General features: G+C 44.0%; 1 non-coding gene across 1 annotated transcript; it reads right to left on the reverse strand.

The window, feature by feature from the left end:
- Positions 1-350: 350 nt before the first annotated feature.
- trnae-cuc (transfer RNA glutamic acid (anticodon CUC)) lies at positions 351-423 on the reverse strand. The gene has a single exon. It is a non-coding gene; the product is annotated as a tRNA-Glu (tRNA).
- Positions 424-9,659: the final 9,236 nt, after the last annotated feature.

Consider the following 9,659-nt stretch of genomic DNA (forward strand, 5'->3'; position numbering starts at 1 on the left):
CCCCAGTTCCAGAGCTCAGAGGTTTATTGTCCATCCCAGGGTTGCAAGCAACTTCAGAGCTGGGCCAAAGCTCGCCGTGCACCGAGCAGAGCTCAAGAAAACCCCGGGGGATAGGTACCCCGGTCACTTGGCCTTCCAGCAACCCTGAACAAGCGCCCAGTCTAAAACTTTCCAGAGCAATAACTTTTAACTGGAGCATCTAACAGTACGGACGGCCGAGCGGTCTGAGGCGCTGCTTTCATTATTTGATTAAATTATGAACATCCCTGAGTTCGCATTTTTATCATTGTGCAAAAGAAGATCATGGGTTCATTAATGATATTTACCCGCGAAAGCAACATAAAAGTAATCGCCCAACGTGGGGCGCGAACCCACGACCTTGAGATTGAGAGTCTCATGCTCTACCGACTGAGCTAGCCGGGCTTTCCAACATCCATCCTGTCGATCCCCTTCAGAATATTGTCCGTTTCAATGAGATCACGTCTCTTTCTTCCAAACTCCAGAGAGTATAGGCCCATTCGACACAATCTCTCATCCCAGGAATCAATCTGGTGAACCTCCGTTGTACCACCTCCAATGCAAGTGCATACCTTCCTCAGATAAGGAGACCAAAACTGTGCGCAGTACTCCAGGTGTGGTCTCACCAGGGCCCTGTACAATTGTAGCAAGACTTCCTTGCTCTTGGACTATGGGCTATATATGAAATGCTATTGACAGAATATCCTCTTTATCTGCTGATTCTACGGTTGTATAAAAAGTTATTAAAACTCGACAGTCGCTCGGCAAACATATTTGAATTTCCTTCAGTGTGCTACACATGTGGATGGATTAATGATGAGTGAAACAATTATTCAGTCTCTCAAGACTTAAATTATTTTTGTCAACATGCTCTGTAAATATTATTTCCAAACCGGGAATCAAACCCAAACCATGTCAGTGATAGCAGCAAATCCTAACCACTAGACTACGAAGGAATACTGCTCGCAGTTTCTGCGATAGCTTTAAATATAGTCAGCTTACCAGCACAGCTGAGAATTGTGCGGTGAAACGGCATGTAACTGGATTTGCTCGGAGCATCATGGAGGCCCCGACCTGCGTGAGAACACCAGTGGCAGTTCGGGGCCATAAAACGAGCGTTGAGCGGCGGCCTGGGTGCAGCGTGGTGGTGTACCACGGCAAGGTACAGCGCGAGCTGGTGCAGGAGGGCAACGGTAGCGAAGAGTGAAGTCATCAAAGTCCAGGTCGGTGATTGGAGCTTGGGCAGGTACAGCATGAGCTGACAAAGACTGTCGAGGGATGTGATCGTGGTTCAGTGGCGGCCTAAGTTCTGAGCCAGGGGCCCAGGGGCAGCACGGGCTAGCCCACACTGCGATATGTGTTCACACTGGGTCCGTGCAGCAGAGATGGTCTCCAGTCGTCTTGGATAACCATTGACTCTGGACCAAGACCTCACTCTGTCAATCCCTTGTGATGGCGAGGATGCAAGGGCCACCACACGTTAAAACAATCCACACACAGACATCTTCCACCCTTCAACACGCAGTTCCGGACCTGGAATATTCGGTATATCTTTGAAACACCTGTGAACTCTTCCGTTTCTGGCACGGAAGCAAGTCATCCTCGCTTCGACGGACTGCCGATGATGATGATGAACTGGATTTGCTGCAGTCCGCGGGCAGCAGGAGATGAAAGCGGGCGTGAGAGCAAGAGTGATTGGTGGGCACTGCTTCTGATGCTCTCTGACCCACGGTGGGAGTGGCCGGGGATTTTGAAGCCCTTTCATTGCACCAATGCAGGGTAAATGAAACTGTGTTTCAGGAACCTTAATGAATAAAAACATGAGCACTCTCTACTGTAGACCTCGTGGAGCAACGGTAGTGTGTCTGACTCCCGATCAAAAAGCTGTCTATTCAAATCATGTTGGGGTCATTGTTCTCCCGGAGTTGAGAATTTCTTTGCTCTTTGGCAATTACCCGACCCTTGCTCCAAGGTTTGTCTCACTTTTTCCCCGATGTCAGGCACAGAAATGCCAGATGTCCTCATTTAATTCATGTTACAAGACACAAAACTTCAAAATTTAATTTAACTTACAGTCTGGATGGCCGAGCTTTCGAAGGGGCTCTGTTCACTTTTCAATCTGCTCTTGAAGAGTGGTTTCAAATCCCCTTTCTTCTTTTTAGTATTTAAGCCACACTAATTTTCTTGGTACCACGAACAGCTCCTTAAAAGTGGGATTCAGCAGTTCACCTGCTCGCTTCACATTTCCGTCTGACCGGGTGCTGAAAGTGAAGATGTTTCCGCAGTGCAGTGGTTAACACGTTCGCTTCACATGCGAAAGCTCACCGGTTGGGAATATTTTCTGGAGCTTTCTCCTCATACATGCTCAGAGGTGAGTTTGTTGCCCTGAGAATGCTCTTAAGATGAAAAGCATGTAAGGATCAGTGGCCAGAGTAGGCCATTCAAGAAGATCCTAACAGTTCCTCGAAAGCAAGTTTAAACATCTGGGGTGGAGCCAACAGGCGCCTGGTTGGAATCAGTGTCAAAAATGTGAGCTTTAGCAGAAGCCCGACTAACACAGTTGATAGAGCATGAGACTTTTAATCTCAGGTTCTCAGGTTAGAACACCAAGTTTGTTGATTAATTTTTAATTAAATTTTATGTTGCTTTCACGGGAATACATCGTTAATTAACCAATGATCTTTTTTTGCACAAATAAAGAAATGCTAACTGAAGGAGAGTCCATAATTGGATAATTCATCGATGCTCAGCAAGTTAACTATTAAACCATAAACCATTTTACACACTGCTTTTGGGGTCTGATTCAAAATGTTCATTGCTGGTAACATCAACAGGAGACTGGGGAAACTGTAAGACAGACTTTAGAGCAAGGGTCTTGTTATTGTGAAACAGCAAAGGAAATATATATTCCAGAAGGATAAATTAGAAACGAAATGTGACCCTGACACCCAGAAAGATGTGTTGAGGCAGAAGATTAAATGCTGGATCGCTTTCTGCAAAAAATTCCTTTCACAAACATTTCTCTGACCTAAACTGCAGAAAACAAAAATATTCCTTTCAAAGTCATTAAACTCCCGAATTTCCGCGCCCCCCCAATCTCCTGAATCAGGTGCCTGTAGTTATGCCGATTCAGTCCATGTCCCTATGCAATGTTCTGCTTCCACCCACAGTATGAAATGTGCCACTAACTTATAGAATCATGGAATGGTTATATCACGGAAGGCCATTCGGCCCGTCCAGCCCGAGCCGACTCTCAGCGAGTCCCACTTCCCCGCCCTTTCCCGTAGCCCTGCAATTGCTTTTCTTTCAGACACTTATCCAACTCCCCTTTGATAGATAAGTTTGAGTCTGCCTCCACCGCACTTTCAAGCAGTGCATTCCAGGACCTAACCACTTGCTGCTAAATGGCCACCTCCTGTTCCTGTGTGTAAAGTCTGGGAAACACTTGATCAATTTTTGTCACACTCATGCCCGTCCTAAATATACCACCGTCATTCTATTCTCATAAAACCAGTTCTTGCAGTGCAGGCCAGCTGTGTAGTTTATGGCTCTGCTTATGTTTTTAACAGTATATAACCTCAGCATTTCCATATTTCAGTGCTTATTTCGTTTGCCTAATATGCGAAAGTGTTTCGAAACTGTGCGAAATCATTTAAAAAATGTGTTTCTTTAAATATTAGTAAAAATGTAATAATTCACAATAGTGGTCCAATCTTAACAAGGTGCAATCTCTCACAGCCCTGTTACATTTCCTGTTTCTCTCATACAGTTCTGTACACTCTCAAACTCTCCCCAGTGTCTCTCACTCCCTCCCGTTTCCAGCCCTGACGGTGCAGAAACCCCTCTCAAAGCTGCACTTTCCGGCTGCTTTCAGTTGAGTTGTGAGAGATTATTAAATGATCCTGCATTGCCGCCTCGCTTCTCAACAGCAGATCAAAGCCGCAAACAACCCATCGACTAATCGCTCGTCCCCAGCTCCGAATCACTGGACAACCAGGGAACGCTGCATTGCTGCATTGCTGCAGCGTAATGATTGATGTCATTATTGTCCTTTTCAATCCACTTGTTTCACATAGAAACACATTGTAACCGTGATCTGAATGTAACGCCACGTGATTCTTTGAAATCACCTTTAAATGATTGGGTAAAACCAGTCCTCATGCCACCGAAAAAAGCTTCGATTCCAGGTCAGGGCGGTAACTTTTGAAGCACAGTTTCTAAATTCAAAGCCTTATAAAATTGACGACATGCAGTTGATGTGAAAAAATCATAATTGATTTCATCACCGTTAATTAACGGACAACCTTATGCAGAATGAGAGAAATAATACTATAATTACTGAGGGACAGTGGTATCTCCTATCATTCATTTTCTCTTTACATGTGATGAACTTTTATGCCTATCTCATTAACATACTGTATTTTATGAGAATAGTTTAAAATTGTAAGTGTTTATGACTCAGTTATAAAACCATTGATTGTCTGTGTGCCTCTTCTTGATATAAGGAGCACTTGAGACCGAAGTTCCAGTTCTATATATGTATCAACAGTATCAATTTCCACCAGTTTCTTTAAACTCAATAAATTAATGTATTTCTATTGGGCTGGATGGAGGAACATGATCCATGTAACAATTGTTATCGTTTTACATGCACTGAATGCTCATAAAAGTATTGGAGTGGGAACTCACTGGAAGACAGAACAGCTGGCAATGTTTGCGGAATATATTCATGCAGCCAAAACTCACAATGACAACCTGGAACTGTGCAGCACTGAATCTTAAGGGGAAAAAAGTTAGAGGCTTCATCCGTGGGTGGGCCCGAAACAACAACCTTTCAGTTAACAGCCGAACACGCTAACCCATTGCGCTACAGAGACTGATGCCAGTGCATGTTGTAAGACATCCAAAACCAAGGTGTCAGTCAGTTAAAGCTTCAGATAGCTCCGACCGGGATGGAACTTGTCCACTCTCAGTTGTACTTTTCCCAAATAAATGGAGGGGCATTCATTGTGGATGTGTGGAGGCAGTCTGGACTTGCACACAGCAGACACTTCCATGTCACCGCCAACCAACTCTCCCACAACCGGTGTGATCTACATTCCAGCCTTCAGGTGCCATGTCTGTGACGAAGTATTCTGACTGTCCCGAAGCCGGTATTAGGTTTTAATTCGTTTCAGCTCCTGACTGCGGATATTCCTGTGATTAAACGTGTACAAAATGCTTACAGGGACAGTTGGTTTCACCGTTTTTTTGCTTGGTGAAATTTCAAAGATTGAAAGCGATGCACATCAACCCCAAACCTCGTCACCTACTCCCTAACTTGACAAAATGTTGAATTCTGTTATCATGCCAAGCATTTTGGATTAATGCATTAAAATGCCAACGTATTTTTTACCTGGCAAGTCTGAAGTGCAAGCTGTGATGAACAGAGTGATATAGTGGAGGGGGTAGTGTGTGGGGTCAGTTTGCCTTCCTGACCAAAGCGGTTGTGGATCACTCCCACTCCCTGGTTCTCGAGGCTGGATTTATTAATCAGGGTGTGATAAAGTACAGCAGACAACTGTTTTGTACAAAGAAGGTTTGGGTTTTATTCAAGATAGCAAATAACACAAAGACACACCAATAACACTGTAAAATCTTACAAAATCTTCTGGACAATGGGGAATATTTTGTTTCAGGTAATAAACACAACAGAAATACCTCCGACCTCCCACTTAATCTCGAACTAAAGTAGTTTCGAGGGCAACAGGAACAATGCTCACCAATCCTTCCTTTCACAGTTAGGGCTGTTTTGTGGTTTCCGGGTTCTTTGGTTACAGCCGGTTTACCTTGCCATAACCCAGACGTGGCAGACGACCTCTGCTGCCTATTGAAGCCATTGGGGCAAGTTCTTTTTTCCGATATCGCGATGTTTCTTCCTGCGTTTTCTTGACATGTTCTCTCGATCTTGTTGTTCCGAAGTTCTTGGTCAGAAAAGTTATTTCTGTGATGGTCAGAATAGAGACAGCTCTCTTTGTACGATAGGCCATTAATTATACTCGGAGAGCCTGTTTAATCTTCGCGGCAAATCTAACATTTCTTTTGTTGAAGTTTTGCTGCCCAGCTAATTGAAACTTGATTCAGTTTTAAACTGGCGTTGAAAGACTTTTCTGAATTGATGAGCTCTTGTCCATTGTGATAGCACTGCTTTTTGCTTCGGGAAGTCTGGCCTGAGCCAGATATTTCTATGCCTGTTGAAAAGGTGTTGGAATATGTATGTGACATTTGGGTCCTCTGGGTGGGGTGGATAATGTTTCTTCAGTGGTCGATACTTTAAATGCTAATGTTTTCTGGGTGCCGGCTTCGAGGGTAAACAGATCCGAGACAATTCGATTTACTCCAATGTCCAAACTGGACTTTGAGAGATTGACGCCACACCTTTTCTTGCAGACCCAACATTCAGCATTTAAAAGTCCCACACTTGGTTAAAAACTCGTTGATTTCTTCCATAAGCATTTTAGGATTTCAAACTTTCTGGTTGATATTCCCAAATTAAATTTCCTTTCCAATGAATCCAAACACTGATTGATTTTCCCACGAATTTTGCAACCCTGCAGTCCCCCCTTTGACACTCTACATACTTGAGTGTCATGTTAGGTGACCAAAATTCCTGACACCCAAGAGTCAACCTTCCCCTGTAATTACCGAGCTGAACCCAAACATACATTCGCCCTTCAATGTTATCACTGTTTACAGGTAAATACAGTCATAAGATACATTACAGCATAGAGTGGGTCCAACACCCGTCCATTGCTCCAGTTTCATAAAAATACACAGTAAAACACACACAGTAAAACCCTTTTACCACTTGAACTCTGTGTTTTTACATAAGGTGGAATCTAAACCGGACCTCACCGGGTGACTGCGATTTTTCTGCAGTGTTATATCATATTTTGTGTTTCCCTCCCTGATACAATCCTTAAGTTCTGCTCGGGCTGGTCCAGCTGAGACCGATGACCTCGGCCCCTCACCCTGCAGGTAGTACACCATCAATAAAAAATCATCACGAGCTGGCGGAGCACTAAAATGTGGGAAGCTATTCTGATCCAGGAAGGGAACTCTATATTTCCGAAAATACACCACGAGGGTGGAACTATGATCTCTGAAATTTCGCCCCCTATCTGAATCGATTTTTGTTCGAGAGTATGGAAATGTTTCTGCGATACTTCTACAACCTTTAGTAGGACGGTAAGATGTTCGGTTAGAGGGGTGATTTGTTAACCAAAATGTATGACATAATCCTGCAGGTTGGTGATGTTTTCACTTTCAGTGAGGTGAACAGTGGGGTGTTCGGGAATGGGAACAATACATTCCTGGGCCACTTGCACTTCTGCCTCAGGTTTGAAGCAAAAACTGCTTTCATGCATCGGACACCAGATGTGCTGTCCATTCTGGTAGTGGTGCGCACTGGTGGTGACACAATATGACCCAACTGTGGAGGAACATGGTCTTGTGCAATTACCTCTATGGTACAGTTGATAGGCTGTGCGCCTGCAGCTTTAAACCCACACTGTGGTATAGAATAGGTGTTCGAGTGCTGGGGACTCAATATTATGTGTGCACCCAGGCTCCAGCACCCAGAGAGGTCAGTACCCATCATAGCTTGCTCCCACTTTATGACCTACAGTGGGACCGATGTGAAATGAACGTGTGCACCCCCTTGAATGATCCCAATGTTCTCCACTCTGTGTACCGGTGCGGGTCGGGCTATCCCACCCATGACCGACATCCTCACTACTATTCCCATGATTGTGTAATTGGAACAGCCGCAAACCACTGGGACAGGGTAGGCTTCAGAAGCGAGGTGGAGCTGGCACGAGTTTAGTGAATTACTAAATGTGTGCAGTGCTGTGAGGTGCTTGTTGCTGATCTAGGAGGTGTCGGCAGACTAACCATATTTCTTTCTCCACAGAGCGCTTTTGGTTCTTACCCTCAGTCCATTTGACTGCAGCGTCCACAGGACGCTCAGCGCGAAATAGGTTCAGGGCCCATTTCTTTGTTATATTGCCTTTCTTGAATATGTAAGAGGAAATCCTCTCTTCCATTTTGCTTCTTTCCTCAAAAACAGTGCTGACTGCATCACACCCTTTTGTTCAAGGTCCTGCCGCGGTCGCCATTCTGTAGAGGGGGTGTTGGATTTGTCAGCTTGCCTTCCTGACCAGTGCGGTTGTATGTCGTTCCCACTCCCTGGTTCTCGACCATGGATTTATTAATCAGGGGTGTGCTAACGTACAGCAGACAACTGTTTTGCACAAAGATGGGATGGACTTTATTCAAGAAAGCAAATAACACAAATATACTCCAATAAAACTGTAAAATCTTACAAAATGGGGAATACTTTATTGCAGGTAATAAACACAACAGAAATACCTCCTAACTCCCACTTACTCTCTAACTAGGTCACACTCTAGGGCGCCAGGGATTCATGCTTGGGGAAGAGTGACCATAATATGGTAGAATTCTTTATTAAGATGGAGAGTGACACAGTTAGTTCAGAGACGAGGGTTCTAACTTAACAAAAGCTAACTTCAATGGGATGAGGCATAAATTGGCTAGAATAGATTGGCAAATTATACTTAAAGGGTTGACAGTGGATCGGCAACGGGAAACATTTATTGATAACAATGATAAACTTCAACAGTTGTACATCCCTGTCAGGAGTAAAAATAAAACAGGAAAGGTGGCTCAACCGTGGCTAACAAGGGAAATTAAGGATTGTGTTAGATCCAAGGAAGAGGCATATGAATTATCCAGAAAAAGCAGCAAACCTGAGGACTGGGAGAAATTTAGAATTCAACAGAGGGGGACAAAGGGTTTAATAAGGAGGGGGAAAATAGAGTACGAGGGGAAGCTTGCCGGGAACATAAAAACTGATTGCAAACGCGTCTATAGATATCTGAAGAAAAAAAGATTGTGAAGACAAACGTAGGTCCCTTGCAGTCGGAATTAGGTGAATTAACAATGGGGAACAAAGAAATGTCAGACGAATTGAACAAATACTTTGGTTCTGTCTTCACGAAGCAATACACAAATGACCTTCCGGATGTACTAGGGGACCGAGGGTCTCGTGAGAAGGAGGAAGTGAAGGATATCCTTATTAGGCGGGAAATTGTGTTGGGGAAATTGATGGGATTGAAGGCCGACAAATCCCCGGGGTATGATTGACTGCATCCCAGTGTACTTAAGGATGTGGCCCTCGAAATAGTGGATGCATTGGTGATCATTTTCCAACAGTCGATCGATTCTGGACTGGAGAGTAGCGAATGTTACACCACTTTTTAAAAAAGGAGGGAGATAGAAAATTGGAAATTATAGAGCGGTTAGCCTGACATCAGTCGTGGGGAAAATGTTGGAATCAATTATTAAGGATTAAATAGCAACGCTTTTGGAAAGCAGTGATAGGATCGGTCCAAGTCAGCATGGATTTGTGAAAGGGAAATTATGCTTGACAAATCTTCTGGAAATTTTTAAGGTTGTAACTTGTAGAGTGGTTAAGGACAATCAGTGGATGTGGTGTATTTGGACTTTCAAAAGGACTTTGACAAGGTTCCGCATAAGAGATTGGTGTACAAAATCAAATCACATGGTATTGGTGGTAATGT

Source organism: Pristiophorus japonicus, unplaced genomic scaffold (assembly GCF_044704955.1).
Source record: "Pristiophorus japonicus isolate sPriJap1 unplaced genomic scaffold, sPriJap1.hap1 HAP1_SCAFFOLD_47, whole genome shotgun sequence".
Classification (NCBI taxonomy): domain Eukaryota; kingdom Metazoa; phylum Chordata; class Chondrichthyes; family Pristiophoridae; genus Pristiophorus; species Pristiophorus japonicus.